The sequence below is a fragment of the Neofelis nebulosa genome, chromosome 2 (genome assembly GCF_028018385.1).
Source record: "Neofelis nebulosa isolate mNeoNeb1 chromosome 2, mNeoNeb1.pri, whole genome shotgun sequence".
Taxonomy (NCBI): domain Eukaryota; kingdom Metazoa; phylum Chordata; class Mammalia; order Carnivora; family Felidae; genus Neofelis; species Neofelis nebulosa.
The window spans coordinates 198,179,143-198,195,897 of record NC_080783.1 but is presented as its reverse complement, the minus strand read 5'-3'; the positions used below and the strand labels follow the sequence as shown (position 1 = coordinate 198,195,897).

The 16,755-nt window shown below is 49.1% G+C and overlaps 1 protein-coding gene across 1 annotated transcript in view; it reads right to left on the bottom strand.

Moving 5' to 3' along the window:
- Positions 1-235, bottom strand: part of PTP4A2 (protein tyrosine phosphatase 4A2) — a 31,541-nt gene extending 31,306 nt beyond the window's left edge. Inside the window, exon 1 of the mRNA XM_058718257.1 lies at positions 97-235. The gene's annotated coding sequence lies outside the window, so the exon portion shown is untranslated. The remainder of the gene's footprint in view (positions 1-96) is intronic.
- Between the last annotated feature and the right edge of the window lie 16,520 nt (positions 236-16,755).

The following is a 16,755-nucleotide window of genomic DNA, read 5'->3' as shown; positions in this document are numbered from 1 at the left end:
CTCGGGCCTGCACTAATGGCTGCGGCGCCTCCCGCCCTCCCCTTCCCCGAGGCCCCGGGAGCCGGCGCGGGGGCCGCCCGGGAGGAGCGCACTCACGCTGGCGAGCTGGGGACTGGGCATTGAAGTCCGGCGGCGGCGGGAGCGAGGAGGCGCCTCTCTCCTCAGTCACCTCGGCGGCGGCGGCGGCGGCGGTAGCGGTGGCGGCGGCGGCGACGACTCCCCCCCAGCCTCGGCGCGCGACACCCGGCCCGGCCCGGCGGCGGCGGCGGCGCGTGTCCACGAGTCCGTCTTGCTGCTGCTGCTGCGGCCGCTGCTGCGTCTCCTGCTGCCGCCGCTGGCCCCGCTCCCGCCGCTGCCCTGTGGCGTCACCTCGCGCCTTGCCCGGCCGCCGCTGCCGCTCCAGCCGCTACCGGACGGACGACGGTTACAGCCCGGCCGATCGCGCCGCCGCCACCACCGCTGCGCGCGCAGCCGGAACCAGCTCCTGCCGCCGCCCCTCAGGGGGCGCTGCGGGGCGCGGCGCGCGCGCCCACTGGCCCGCCCCCCGCGCCCGCTGACTGGCTGACCGGCCGGCTCGCGGGGCGGTTGAGCCCGCCCACCTACCCCGCGGGGCGCTGACCCACTGCCCTCGGCGCCTCCCCAGCTCCTCCTCGTGGTTCGTTCCGCTCCGCGCTCCCGGCTGCGGAAGGCGCGTCCATGTGACCGGGGAGGGGGGGGGAGGCGGAACGTGGCCTGGGGAGTCGTTCGCCCACGTCGCGGCCCCCTCAACCCGCACCTGGGCAGAGGCGAGGGCCGGTGGCCGCTGTGTAACGTGCAAGGTCGAAGGGCTTTTTCCCGCATCCCGAGCCGCGAAGCCTGGGGCCAGATCCTGATGGGACGGGGCGGCGACCGAGCCCTTTGCCCGGGGATTTCCAGCTCAGAAGTGACAACCAGGGCAGCTCAGTACTTGGCTGCCCTTTCTCGAGGCCCCAAATAAATAGCGTGTGCGTCTGCAATTGTGAAGGATGTTTCTGCTTCTCTCCCCGCCCAACTCCGCGCGACACACACACACACACACACACACACGCAAACACACATCCTAGGAACCCTCCTTGACAGACCAAAATTCAAACTTCCGGGACGGAACTTCTTGGGCAAGTTATTTCCTCTCTCTGAGTATTCTCAACTATTAAGTGGAAATAGTTAGCTACCTCATAGGGCTCTTTTCACATACCAGTGATAATAATGTATGAAAAATGCCTGGGTTTCCAACCCAATGTCCCCTGTAACGACAGAGATTATCCTGGAGAATCTACTATTCTCTCTTGTGTTTGGAAGGTGACCACAAATTCTTTAATTCTTTGCCAGACCACGAGTTCTGAGTTTGGGTTTGGAAAATGTGGTCACCGGTGAGTTGGGAGAGTGGTCTGGGCCACTACTGGATGGCAGCCAAAAAGAGGAATTCCAAACTGGCTTGGGAGGAAGAGGGGAGGCTCACCCATGAGGGTTGGGGAGGAGGGCTTGATCTCCCCTGTCCACCCTAAAATGTCTCACCTGCCCAGAAATGCCACCTGTCCAGAAGGGGCTCCTGCCCCTTAGGCTGCTTCCCCTCCACCACACACATGTTCATCTGGCCCTGTGCGGAGAAGCAGTGGTCAGCAGTCATCATTAGGCCATCCCCACAAGGTAGACCTGGGGCATTGCTCCTGACCAGAAGGCTTCCATTAGAGCTTAGCAGTAAAAAGAAAGGTCTTATGACTCAGCCACATTAAGCCACAGAACAGAACCCAAGATGTTCACCACCAGCAGGTGGCCCAGGAGAGGGTATTCCAGGGCAAGGCTGGCTGGCAGGACTGTGTGGGAGTTGAGAGGCCCTCAAGGCCCTTGGATGAGGAGCACAGGCTCAGCTGCCATTTGCACTCTGTCTGCCTCCAGCAGGCAGCATCTTCTACTTCCTGGAAGCACAGACTTGAAACAGAGAACTGCCTCCTCCACAAAACTTGCGCTGAGTTTCCCGGCCATTGATTCTTCCACTAAAGTCTCAAAACACCTTATGCAGTCCCCTGTCATAGCACTTATCATGTGTATTGTAAATGCCTATTTTCATGATTCTCCCCTCGTTCGATTGACCTACCTTGGGCAATCTAGTACATGGTTGAACAAACGAATGAATCTTCCCTCATCTAGCTCTCAGCCTGGCCCTAAGATGTCAGTGAATAATACAATATCAACTAAGGAAAACAATAATGGCTATGATAGTAGCTACCAATTATTAAGTATCTACACTATTCTTTTTTTTTTTTTTTTTTTTTAATTTTATTCATTTTCAGAGGCAGAGACACAGAGCCCGAGCAGGGGCCGGGGCAGAGAGAGAAGGAGACACAGAATCTGAAGCAGGCTCCAGGCTCTGAGCTGTCAGCACAGAGCCCAATGTGGGGCTCGAACCCACAAACCCTGAGATCATAACCTGGGCCGAAGCCGGGTGCTTAGCCCACTGAGACACCCAGGTGCCCCACATGTACAGTATTCTAAGCCCCAGGTAAATTGTTTTTAAATATATTATCAAGTTTACTCTTCAAAATAATACTATAAGGAAGGTATCATTCTTATTTTGTCTTTTTTTTTAATTTTTTAATGTTTATTTTTATTTTTGACACAGAGAGAGAGAGAGACAGAGCATGAGCGGGGGAGGGGCAGAGAGAGAAGGAGACAGAATCTGAAGCAGTCTCCAGGCTCTGAGCTGTCAGCACAGAGGCCGACACGGGGCTCGAACCCACAGACCGCGAGATCATGACCTGAGCCGAAGTCGGATGCTCAACCTACTGAGCCACCCAGGCGCCCCTTTTTTTTTAATTTTTTTAAGTTTATTTATCTATTTTGAGAGAGAAAGAGGGGGGGGAGGGGCAGAGAGAGAGAGGAAAGAGAAAATCCCAAACAGGCTCTTCACTGAGCGCCAGGCCCGACTTGGGGTTCAATCTCACAAACCATGAGATCATGACCTGAGCCGAAATCAAAAAGCCAGATGCTTAACCAGCTGAGCCACCCCGGCACCCCTATTATTCTCATTTTAAAAGGGATTAGGGGTGCCTGGGTGGCTCAGTCGGTTGAGCATCGGACTTCAGCTCAGGTGATGATCTCGTAGTTTGCAGGTTCGAGTCCCACGTTGGGCTCTGTGCTGACAGCTCAGAGCCTGCAGCCTGCTTTGGATTCTGTGTCTCCCTTCCTCTCTCCCCTTCCCCTGCGCACGTCTGACTCTCTCTGTCCCCCCCCCCTCAAAAATAAATAAACATTTAAAGAATATTTTTTTAAGGGGCAATTGGAATTTCAGAGAGATGAAGTGGCAGAACCAGGACTCAACCCAGGCATCTGCCTCTGAAGCCCAAATTAGCATATTAGTCTCTGACTCCAATCAATAATGTGTGTCCCTCAGAGTAAGCTGGAAACCCTTCTGAAGTGTTAGAAACACTGGCCTCCGAGAGTGAAAGGCCTGAGACCATGATGCCACCATACCCCCAGGACAGCAGGGGAATGCTCTAACCCCTAACATGAATGACCTTGTCCAAACGGTTTCCCAAGGAAGGCTGCACACCTCAAACAGATCAGGAACTGGGCTGCAGGCGCCTTATTATAGTTATAAACCACCCTTGGCAGTGAGTTTCACACATAATGAGTGCCCTGACTTCATCCACTGCCTTTGCTGAAACCTTCCAAGTGCCATTAGCTTATTAATCTACCCAGTGCCCCTGTGAGGCAAAGCTGGCATTATTCTTGGCTGATTTTATAGAGTGTTAGCTTCTTAAGAGCAGAAGCTGTGTGGGCCTGCCACACACAGGAGTTAGACATAATGGTGATGTGGCAAAGAAACTGAGACCCTTGGAGAAGTGGTTTTAGATAGAGGTGGGGACACAACCCAGGTGCCTGGTTCCCACCCCAGGACTCTAGGCTGTTTCCTGTGGCATCTTTGCATTGCCATGTAGTTCCTGGGTGGCCTTGGGAAGTTACTTCATCTAGTCTCAATCTCCTCATCTGTAAAATTGAAATGGTAACAGTGCTTACCTCCAAAGGTAGTTTTGAGCATCACGGGAACCAGCGTATATAACTCAGGTAGAACCACACCAACACCAGTCACATAGTGAGTGTTCGATAGGGGCGCCTGGCTGGCTCAGCCAATAGAGTGAGCAACCCTTGGTCTTGGGGTCATGAGCTCGTGCCTCACATTGAGTCCAAAAATTACTTAGATAAATAAAACGCAAAAAAAAAAAGTGTTCAATAAATATTAGCTACTATTACAACTATGAGAATGGTACTGGGCACTGTGGAATGAATAAATGGAATAAGTTTTGTTACCCCTGGTTCTCAGAGTCTATTTCAAAATTGCAGGCTCTGTTCCTTATTACTAGCTTTGCGACCTTGGACACGGGGCTTCACTTCATGAATGAATCGCTGTCTTCATCTGTGAAATGAGACAGTTCTGAAATGAAGATCCTGAAGGTGCTTTGTAAACGGTCAAGCACTGTGTAGACACGAACCGTGGTTTTGTGCTATGATGGTACAGGAATCCCAGTTCTGCCCCTGAAATCCCTGACCTGTAAAGTTCCTTCATGTGTAATATGGGATGGGGATCAAATCGCTCTCAGGGGGTCGTGGGGAAAAACATTAAATGATTAAAGGCGATATATTCTAGTGCCTAGCACGGTGGAGGTGGGCCATACATGTTACTTCCCTAACCCCCAACGAGTGTTGCTTTTCAACGTCCTAAAGTAAAGGAAGCTGCAGGATGTGGTGGGAAATGTATAAGACCAATAATAGAGCTGGGATTATTCTTGCCACCGTGTGGCCTTGGGCAAGTTATCTAACCTCTCTGAGCTTTCAGATTCCTTGCCTCTAATAAGAGATAAGGTATGTCTACGTTGCAGTTTTAGGAAAACAAGACTGATTGACCAAGCACAGACCTTGCCTCAGAGGAGGGGCTTGCTCAATAAATGGGAACTACTAACCAATGTACTGACAGACCTATGAACTACTCTTATGAAAAGGACCCAGTTGGAAGCAACGACCAAAATTCCCCAACCCGACACCAGATGCGGTCATGAGCTGCAAAATAAACGATCCAGCCTCTACAAAGTTCAGCGGAGCTTGGGAGGTGCCCGCCCAGCACGGCTTAGCTTGTCTGGACCCCAAGGACCGGTCCGGAGAAGGCCAAGAGAGGACCCACCCCCTCCCAAAGTGATAACCGGGGAGGAGGAGGCAGGGGGAGGAAGGAATGTACTGATTCACCGCCCCACCCATCCCCTGCTTCTAATCTCTCTTCCGGAATTTTACAGCCCTCTTGTACTCCGGCGGAGGCGGAGGGGGCAGGGCCCCAGTTAAGGCCGGCAGCAGAAACCCGCCCCCCCCTTCCCCTCCGCGCACACACACACCCTGCCAATCAGCTGCTGCGGGAAGCCTGGGGATTCAAGCACCGACCCGTGCAGTTTGCTCCCTGCGGTGCGTGCTGTTGGAGGGGAGCCCCGCGGTGGGGGAGAGGAACTGTGAATTGCGACCGACGGCCAGGCTCGCTCCGGGTGGGTCTCCGGGTGGAGAGAATTCCTTCGCCTCTAGCCGGTAGAAGCTGGAGAGCTGGAGCTGAATCCCGGCTGAGGCCTGAGTGCGCTGGAAGGCCGCGGCCTCCTTCAGGAACCTTCCCGAGGCCAATCAGCTCTCAGGATCCCCATCTCCACCGCAGTCAGGTGTAGCTGGATTTCAACCAGGAAACCAAAGAGAAAACGACTTCAGGACCTGGCGGCGAAGGAGTGGGAAAAGTTTAGAAACTTTGTAGAAAGGTAGCTCAGCCACCTTTTTGGACCCTCCTAAGGATAGGGGCAACTGCTCCGGGAAAAGGTGGGGATCTGCTCCAAGCGGTACGGAGAGTCAGCGGTGGACTCCCCAGAACTTGAACCTCTGGAGCTGCCCCGCCTTCTGGGTTCCGTTCGCAGCATTCTCTGATAACCTCGAGACTTAGTTTCCCCATTTGGCAGTCGGGAAATAAAAAAGAATTTATAACTGAAACAAGAGCTGTTGGAAATGTAACTCATCTCCTGACACAACAAAGGGTTTTGGAGGTAATGATGTTCACAACTAACACGTACTGAGCCAAGTACTGTTCTAAGCATTTTATATGTATTAACTAACTTAAATTTCTCAATATGCTAGGAGATGGAACATTTTATTATCCCCATATAGAATATGGGGAAAGTGTGATAACAGCAAAGCCACTTGACCAAAGTCTCCCAGCTAGTATATGATGGAGGCAGGATTTGAACCCAGGGAGTAGTATTTTTCCAGGGCCTCACACCCTCAACCATAATGCCATCTGCCTCTCCTAATGAGAATGTGGTCACAGCCTACCCACCTGCACATTGGTTTAACAGTGTAAGCTCTTTTCATCATGGCAACCTCTTTCAGAGTGACTTAGATTATCTGTGTGAGCATAAATGTTTAATATGTGCTCTCTGACTGTGATAATGTTTCTACACACTGAGACATCAAAGCACTGGGTTAAATGGGGCAGTCAAGGTCACATTGTGAAATTGAGAAGATGCATTCCCCAATGGTACACAGTTGTCTTAATTCTCTCCAGTGCTATGGCCAGAATGTTGACTTCCCCCCCGCCCCAATCCCACCCCAGCCACAGTGGGCTCCATCATACCTACTGGTAACCTGGAGTACCCATCTCCCCACCAGTGATCCTAATTTGACTACTGGTATGTTTTCAAAGGTGCTGAAAATGTTACCCTGCCCCCCACCCAAAATATATCCCCTACGCCATCCTTAGCTTGTGTGCCTATAAACTACAGAATTGGAGGTTTCTTTCTTGGTTTCAAGCCAAAATAGAGTTCATCTTTTGTTAAAATGCAAACATTACAAGGGGAAAAAAATTAACTGGATTTCACCAGCCATTTTCATGTAATGAGAACAAGATTATGAGAGCCTCCCTAAAAATGAGTTTTGGTGGGAGAGAGAGAGCTGGACTATGAACCTCCCTGAATTAATGTCTGAAAGAATGGCAGAAGTCACCCAGTGCAATGCCTCCTTTTATGAGCCCAGCTAAAGAAAAAGAATGTCCCAGCCACTCAGAGATATTGAGAGCCTGAGAAGGGGTAAGGGGACCCACTGTGGGGAAGGGAACAGACCTATAGGCAAAGGGACAAAAGACTAGATTAGCCTCAATGTCAGAAGCCTTTCCTTCCAGTGGTGGGTGTTTTGTTTTGTTTTGTTTCAAGCAAGCTCCATGTCCAGTGTGAGGCTTGAACTCACAACCAAGAGACCAAGAGTCACGTGCTTCACCGACTAAGCCAGCCAGGTGCCCCTCCAATGGTGTTTTAAAAAAATCTGTTCTCAAAAGAAAAAAAAATAAATAAATAAATAGATAAATAAATAAATAAATAAATAAATAATCTGTTCTCCCAGGGCACCTGGGTAACTCAGTTGGTTAAGCATCTGACTCTTGATTTCGACTCAGGTCATGATCTCAAGGGTAGTAAGATCTAGCCCCACCACATCTGCGTGGAGCCTACTTAGGATTTTTTTTTTTTCTCTCTCTCTCTCTCTGCCGCTCCCCCACTTGCTCTCTCTCCTCTCTCTCTCTTTCAAAAAATAAATAAAAAATAAAAAATCTGTTCTCCCCCTAGCCTTAAAAATAATATATGCATTTTATGGTATGTAAATTATGCTTTAATAAAGCTGTTAAAAAATAAGACATGCTTCTTATAAATATTTTTTAATTATAGGGATGAATATTTAATAAAGTAAAAGTCCTCCACAATCATTCCCAGAAAAGGAACCACTATTAACATTTTGTGTTAGGGGCGCCTGGGTGGTTCAGTCAGTTAAGCGTCTGACTCTTGATTTTGGCTCAGGTCATGATCTCAGGGTTGGGCTCAGATTCTCTTTCTCACTCCCTTTCCCTCTCTGAAAAAAAAGTTGTATTATATTGTTTCTCTAGACTTTTCTCTCTGTACATTCAGATTTTTTTCTGTGTATTCATTTATGCATGAATGCACACACTCCCGCGCATGTGTATGTTTAACAAAAATGGGATTGTTTCTCTTAACAATATGTCTCGGACAGTTTTCCATGTCAGTGCATATAGATCTACTTTATTCTTTGAAAGGCTGCCTACGTAGTATGGATAAACTATAATTTACTTAACCGGTTCCCTAGTGATAGATATTTGGATTGCTTCCAATATTTTGCTATTACAAACAGTACTGCAAGGGACATTTTTGCACATAGATCTTGGAGCCCTTTTAGGGGAATTCTGAATGATAAATTCCCAGAGAAACTATTCCTTTTAAAACACCACGCTTCATAAAGTATCGTTTTCGTCTAATTCCAAACGCCTTGACATAAAAGCCTGTTCCTGATCAAAATCACATCAACTGCTTAGGATATAGTGCACATTGAATACATTTTAGTTGTTTTCATGATTATTCTTACCTTTATGTCACACAATCATCGGTCTGGTGCCAAGAAATTCATTCCTTCAGTCAACAATTATTGATGAACTTCTGCCATGGGATGGGCCCGAGGAGCCAACTGTGAACAGAGGTGGATCCTGCCCTCCAGAAGTTGACAATCTCTTGTGGAGGAATGTGTCAACTGGCAATTACAACACCTCTGAGATAAGTACCACAAAAGTGGTAACCTCAGGGGAGATAAGGGAGCATGTAGGAGGGACACTAAGCAGCCTGAAGAAGGGCGGGAATGATGAGAAAGAAGTCATAGCTTCAATTATCCAAAGACGTAAGGCAGTCAGTGCCCCAGCCACCAGAGGTATCCAAGCAAAGGCCAAGGCACCACCCCCAAGAAATACTGGTAGGAACCATAAACCAAATTTGGTTCTCAAACGGCCATCCTCAGACTCGCTCATGGGGAAAGGAGGAAAATAAAGTGGTGAGTTTTGGGGGCATCTGGGTGGCTCAGTCGGTTAAGCGTCCGACTACAGCTCAGGTCATGATCTCGCGGTTCGTGAGTTCGAGCCCCGTGTCGGACTCTGTGGTGACAGCTCAGAGCCTGGAATCTACTTTGGATTCTGGTCTCCCTCTCTGCCCCTTCCCTGCTCATGCTCTCTCTCTTTCTCTCTCTCTCTCTCTCTCTCTCTCTCTCTCTCTCTCTCAAAAAATAAATAAACACTAAAAATTTTTTAATAAATAAGTAAAATAAAGTGGTGAATTTTTATATGCTACACTTGTTCAGTTTAAAGGACAGTCTTTCATTCTGAGAATATATCTTTTCTACTTTTTTTGGTATGAAAATGTCCTTTTATGAAGCAGTGGTTGTAGTCCATGGCAGTTATCTTTCTTTAATGTTCTTGTCTGGCCAAACTAAAAGCTGGCAACCAATTCTAGGTCCCCCTCCTCATTTTTTAAATTTTTGACTATAACTGACATCTAAAAGTCTGAGCCAGGTGATTTTTTTTTTCAAGTGATTTATTTTTTAAAAATTATTATTATTGAACTATAACTAACATACAGTGTTATATCTGAGCCAAGTGACTCCTAAGGTTCTTTCCGTCCCTGTATAAGATTCTCTGCTCAATACTGGTTAAGTCCTAAAGCTAAATTAAGTTTGGAATCTGTGAATCAAATCTTTTTCAACAGACCCAAGGTAAAAATAAATACATAAATACCTGAATAAGTAAAAGAAAGAAAAACAATTTGGTCTTCTCTCACACACCTTTAGTTTGTGGTTCCCAAACCACATAAGAGTGCCTCAAGTTTTCATATAGACTTGCTCTCCTGTTCCCAGGAAATACAGCACTCGAGAAGAAAAACCGCAGAAATAACAGATAGGGGTGATATGGGAAAAATCAATTTGATGCAGTTTTCACAAACCTTTAAAATAGAGCAATTTAGGTGATGATGGGGTTTTGTGACCAGTGGCGACAGAGCCTCGGATGGGGATGCAGGTGTTTTTTTGGCATTTCTCTGAGTGGCTTGGGAGGAGAGGAAAATATTTGTTGTTGGTTTTTTTTCCCCCCTCCCCTTCCACTTATAAGAAAATGGAAGCAATGAAAAGCAAAAGTCTCCTGTAACGTCCCATTAAGAGGAACAAATGAAATGCAGCTCCCCTGTAGCCAGAAAATGCAAACCCTCAGACAGACAGGCACTGGGCAGGCCTTCCTCAGTGATGCTGCAGGAACTGAGTAAGTATTCACCACCACACCGGGCACTGCTGTTTCCATGGCGACTCCTCACCTTTTGCATTCTTTGACTTGGGGGTTGAGACTGGTTCAGGGCACATTTAAGCTTTCGTGTTTCTCCTTGGCTTCTGGAGAAGGAAAGGGGAGGCAAGGGAAGGATTCTAAGCTAGCTTGTCTGCTGCCTTGGCTATTTGCTTTTGAGCTTGTGTAGCTAAAGTCCTCCCTGGGTAAGAGGGGTCTGCAGCAAGGGAACAGAAATGGCTCTGGCAGAGCCCAAAAGGCCTAGGTTAAAATCCCAGCTCCTCGGCGAATCCATTCATTCAAACAAACCCTCGTCTGGGCCAGCACTAGCAGGTACAAAGAGAAGACTTAACAGCCAGAGTTGACTCTCAGACAGGTGGTAGTCCAGAGGGAAAGCTGGGTCAGCAGAGCCAGTATAAGTGACTTTGCAGAGGCAGGTGCTGGTTCTATCACTGCCCAGAGAGGTGACCTTCCAGGGAGGAAAGAAACTATATGAAACCCACACTGCACTGAGAAGGACTCTTAGAAACGCTGGAGCAAGGATTCCTTCCCCCATTCCTTTTTTTTTTTTTTTTCATGTTTATTTATTTGGGGGGGTGGCGCAGAGAGAGAGGGAGGCACAGAATCCAAAGCAGGCTCCAAGCTCTGAGCTATTAGCACAGAGCCTGACATAGGACTCGAACTAACAAACCGTGAGATCATGACCTGAGCCAAAGTCGGACGCTTAACCGACTGAGGTACCCAGGCGCCCCAGGATTCCTTTGCCTTGAGCATGAAGGCATCAGATTAAGGGTGACAAGAATTGAGACTTGCACTATGACCCCAGGCAAATTAATTCACTGTCCTGTGCCTCACTTTCCCCATCTGTAAACCAAAGCTAATGATAACTACCTTACCTCTTGTTGAGAAAAGTTACATTCATTAGTATATAATGATGAAGCAAAAAACAGATAGGCCCAGATTCAAAGCTCAACTCTCCAATGCTCAACTGAGTGACTCTGGAGAATTCCGAACACTAGCCCTTCTGAGCCAGTTTCCTCACCTTAAAAGGGTAATCACGATAGGGGCACCTGGGTGGCTCAGTCAGTTAAGCTTCAAACTTCAGCTCAGGTCGTGATCTCACAAGTCCTGAGTTTGAACCCTACATCAGGCTCTGTGCTAATAGCTCAGAGCCTGAAGCCTGCTTCAGAAGATTCTGTGTCTCCCTCACTCTCTGCCCCACTCCTCCTCTGTCTCTCTCTCCTTCAAAAATAAACACTAAAAAAATATTTTAGTGTTGGTTAAGCGTCCAACTTCGGCTCAGGTCATGATCTCGCAGTTCATGAGTTTGAGCCCCGCGTCGGGCTCTGTGCTGACAGCTCGGAGCCTGGAGCCTGCTTCGGATTCTGTGTCTCCCTCTCTCTCTGCCCCTCCCTTGCTCATGCTCTCTCTTTCTCTCTCTCTCTCTCTCTCTCTCAGAAATAAACAACATTAAAAAAATTAGTAATCATAATCATAGTAACTCATAAGAGTGTGCTAGAATTACATGAGATAATGTGCGTAAACCACATAGCACCAGCCGATAGCAAAATTCTAGTTATTTATTACAGAAGTAGAGCTCCTGTTCCTGATGTGTCCTAAGTCAGATATTACTGCTATTGTCACATGGCACCTGGCTCACATTCTGTAAACATTACTTTCCCAGCCTTTTTGGAGCCTTTCCTCTAGCCACACTCCCTCTGTGCCTTCTCTAGATTTCAACAGTGTTGGCTATTTCTCTCCCAGGAGAGGAAGGTGCAGCTTGAGGTCTACATCCCTCCCTCCCCAGCATCCCCTTTATCACCTTGGCCTTGTTAGCCTCTCTCCCAGGCTGAATGAAGGGGAGAGGGCCTGGGCCTGGCCCCATTGGCTCCCCTGCGAGTGAGGTGGGGAGAGGCAGGGAGTGCGTCAGTCCTGATGCAATCACAGGCTCATTGCTTGGCCAACTTCCTCCTCTTTGGGTGTTTACCGGAGGCTGGATTCCACAGGAACCCTTGCAAGTGTGCGCTGACAACAGGGCCACGTAGCATATGAAATTGTGTGACAAAGCTACATTGTGCCCACCTGGGCCTCGTGTGCCCTGGCTCCGGGACACCAGAAAAAGATACCAGGTGTGAGGCCAGAGGGAGGGGCAGGGAAGGCAGGCTCCGGGAGGGAGGGACTAATCCCTGGCCGATGCCAGGGCCAACTTCTAGACCCAGCTCTCTGAGTCCCGATGAATAGGCCTTTTATCCCTGAACCTGGAAGCTTGTGGGGAGGGAGCCACGGGAAGGGGCCTCAGGTGACATGGAGCCTCTGAACAAGCTCAGAGGATCCTGTCCCTTCCTCCCCAGTAGAAATCCTAGCTGGAAAGAAGTTTGTTTTCCTATCACTTGTGCAGGATCTTCATCTGGGGGGGCCCCTCACCAAACCCTCAGCCTTGCTGGGTCACCTAGAGACATCCTAAGAAGGGCAGTGGTGCCTAGTGGTAAAGAACATGGCTTTTGGCAGTCAATTCTCAGCTCTTGCAGCTACTGGCTGGATGCCCCAGGCCAGCCACTTCCTGTCTCTCACTCTCAACTTCCTCTTGTCAAACAGGATAATGAGAGTAGTCGACTTCAGAGATAAAGCCTATAGGCCCACAGACAGTGCAGGGCCCTGTGAGTAAAAGCACTCAATGACTGTTAGATATTGTTATTTTTATTCAGACCTGGAGGGGGTGGGGAGGCAGAGAGGAAAAGCATCTCAGCATCAGCTGTTTGCTCCCAGATCCAAGCACTAGAATTCTCTAGTGCTTAGAGGACATTTTTTTTTTCTCTGAAGCTGGGGCCCAATTGTCCTTCTTTCAATATCTAATGACTGTTTCCCAGTTATCAGGAAAGAATCTGACCTCCCCTCCCCCAGAGCTGTGAAACCGGGTAGCAAAGCTTGCTCAAACTCCTGAGTCATTCAGCAAAACCAGCCCAAGACAATCGGTGGGGTCAAGGAAACCAGATGCAGAATGGGGAAAACCCAGCCACAAAGTTAGGTTGCTCTCCTCTCAGGGCAATTCCCTCTCTTGGTCCCTAGGCTGAACTTTCATGCAGGTGCCACAAACAAGCCGGCACCTGACCCCAGGCCCTCCCGGGTGGGTGCTGGGAACAAGACATTAGCAGCCTGCCGCCAGGCCTTCCCACGGAATCTTGTTTGACACGAGCTCTTGGACAAACTTTCTCCGTCCCTCCACACCCCAGTCCTAGGGAGAGTGGACACCCTGCCTCCCAGCCTCCCCACCCACTAATTTCTCAGCCTCCAGCAACTTAACCCAGCCACTCCAACACCATCACGCTCATCGCTCATCGATGACCTCTTAATTGACAAAGACTGCCTCCAGGCCTTTCCTTCCCGCCCTCTCTAAACACCCAGCACTGACCCCACCCTAGTCTTTAAAGTCTCCTTCCTGGGTTTCTCTGAGGCCACAGCCAACCGGTTGTCCTCCTCCCTCTGCAGCCAGCACTTTTTGGTATGGGATATGGGTTTCTCTCCCTTCCTTAGAGGTTGCTCCCCGGTTCTGCTCTTAGCCCTTTCCCCTCCCGGTCTGCATTCCCCTTGCAGGGTTAACCTGTGTCCGGAGTCTTTAACTCCACCTCTTTGCTGGCGACTTCCCACACTGTATCTCCAGCCCCGATCTCTCCTCCAAATGTCACCTGCCTACCAACACCACCTTTTCACCGTGTTACCCAAGCCAGAGGCTCAAACGTCACCCTGCCTCCCCACCCCCCGCCCTGCATACAAAACCACCATGCTTTTCACATCTTCTCAGTCTCCCCTTTTTCCTCCCATCCCCCTGGTTTCTGCCTTCATCATGACCTGAAGCCTAGATCACCGCGCAGCTTATTATAAGTGGGCTCTAGGCCTTCAGTCTTCCCCCCGCTTTGACTGGACCTGTCTTCGAGTGTCTGCCCAGCTACAGTCCTCTTCCTGAAGACCCACTGTTACCCACAGACCTTGCTGAAGACTGTCCCCGAGATGCCCATGTTGACCTCACCGAAGCCTGCCCTGCTATCCCCAGGATGTCTTGAACCAGAGGTGCACATCCGACCCACGCTGAGCTGAATTCTATCTCCTGGGACTATGAAACTGGGATACGGCCACTCTAGTCCAAATGCCCCCCAAGGGTTACGTCAGTAATAAAAACGCGTGAAAGAGCCCAAGCAAACGGAGAGTATGTGCCTCGTCTAAAGACAGCAGATGGTTGCCATGGGAATATAAGCCCAGGCTTGTCGCATATTCCGATTTTCCAGGTTTTTTTTTTTTTTTATGTGAAATTTACCAATTTTCGAATTTTGGGCACTAACTCATTCTTTTAAATGCCACCAGCTAAGCAGATCTTGTGCATCATATCTGACATACAGGGCTGTCAGTTTGTAGTCAGCACCAGGGAGTAGGGTTTAAGCACCGGACCCAAAGCTGGGGACGGCCACTTTCTGCCGCGTGTATGGAGAAGCGGAGAAAACCCTCTGCACAGAGAGAACAAAGCCTGATCCTGCTGGCTCCTTGTCCCCCCAGGGATATGTGGTCCTTGCCCACATCTTCTGGCCTAGCATCTCATCTCCTGTTCTTCCTCCCAGGCCCAGGGTTTTTTGATAAAGTTACAGGCCCTGAAGTCAGACAGACCTGGGTTCAAGGGCCGAGTCTACGACTCCTCAGCTGAGTGACGGTGAGCAAGTCACTTCACCTCTATGAACCTCAGTTCCTTCCTCTGCAACATGGGGTACATTTTTAATAGGGTTGTTACTGGGATTAAAGGAGATATTGCTGAGAAAGCTCTTAGCCTGACACCCAGCAACGCACTGAATGAACATTAACCATTGCTGTCATTTCTGTCATCAGTAGTAGCGTTCGGTCTCAGCCCAGCCTTCTCTCTCAGAACACTTTCTTGTTCGTGTAACTCTCTGGGCATTTACCATTTGCTCTTCTGACGGATCGCTATTTTATCTGCCTTGATATATCGTAAAACCACATTTTATCTCTCTTTAGAAAGGAAGTGTGTGTTTTGTACCTGGTAGGCGCTCAAGAAACATCTATTTGTTGGTACACTACTGGAATTTAGTCTCCGTGAAAATAAGGACCTTGTCTATCTGACTCGCTCGTGTATCCCGTGCCTCACACGGTGCTGAGCACAGGTAGTAAGACCCTTAACTCATGGATACTGAATAAAAAAATGAAAGGCATCTCTTTGCCTTCCACCGGGATTCTTTTTTTTTTTTTTTTTCTTTTTTTTTTTTAACGTGCGAGAGACAGAGTGTGAGTGGGGAAGGGGCAGAGAGAGAGGGAGACACAGGATCGGAAGCAGGCTCCAGGCTCTGAGCTGTCAGCACAGAGCCCGTCGCGGGCTCGAACTCATGAACTATGAGACCATGACCCGAAAACCAAGGTTGGACACTTAACCGACTGAGCCACCCAGGCGCCCCCTTCCACCAGGATTCTTTTTTTTTTTTTTTTTTTTTTTAATTTTTTTAATGTTTATTTCTAAAGGAGAGAGACAGAGACAGAGTGCCAGCAGGGGAGGTGCAGAGAGAGAGAGAAGGAGACACAGAATCCCAAGCAGGCTCCGAGCTCTGAGCTGTCAGCACAGAGCCCAACTCGCTCTAACCCACCGAACCCCACGAGGTGGAGATCATGACCTGAGCTGAAGTCGCACGCTCAACCGACTGAGCCACCCAGGCACCCCCAGGATTCTTTAACATACCCTTGGAGGTTACTGGTACAAATCTCAATCCACTGTTTTAAAACAGTAGGTTCTGGAATGTCTGTTAATAACCCTATTTTTCCTTTGGGGAACTGTCCTCCCCACCCCCTTGTCCCTTGTGGTTGACCACCCCCCCCTCAGCTGTAGGGATGGTCATGTGACTCTCAGGGCTAGCCAATCAGAGATAGCTACCCCCTGAGTATTGCGATTGGCTCAGGATGGGCTTATAACTCAATCAAAGCCAATCAGAGCTGAAACTTTTGGAAAGGAGACATTCGCTTTCCACACCCGAAGCTAGGTCACGAGACTACAAGGCTAGCACTGCTAGTGGTAATGTTACCACCATGAGAGGAAAGCCTACCTAGGAATAACACAGAAAAAGGTCTGAGAAATGGAAAGAGATGGGTTCCTAACGGTATTTTTTGAGCAAGTGGGTCTAGCTGTGCCTGCAGCCAAGCCCTTAACTGTTCTGTTAGCGACAGAGCCGCGTCCTTAAACTGAGGGATGTAAAATTGGGAGCTGGGAGAAGGTCACAGGCACAGAGCGGCAGGGAAGCTGATCTGCCGAAGGACAAGAATGAGGCTGCCGCGCACAGGGAAGCAGAGGCTGGAGGCCATGTTTTCCCAGAGAGACAGAGAGAAGAAAGAGAGCGAGCGAGTACAGGCGGCCTCCTCGTCCCTCCCGAGACTAATTACTTCTCCTCTTGGGTTCCATGAGATTTCTCAGGATTCACATAATGCCCTCCCCTGCCATCACCCTCCCCTGTTTTGTTTTTTGGTTGTTGTTTTTTTTTTTATAACTTAAAATAGCTCGAGTGGTGTTTTGTTTTGCATTGTTTTTACTT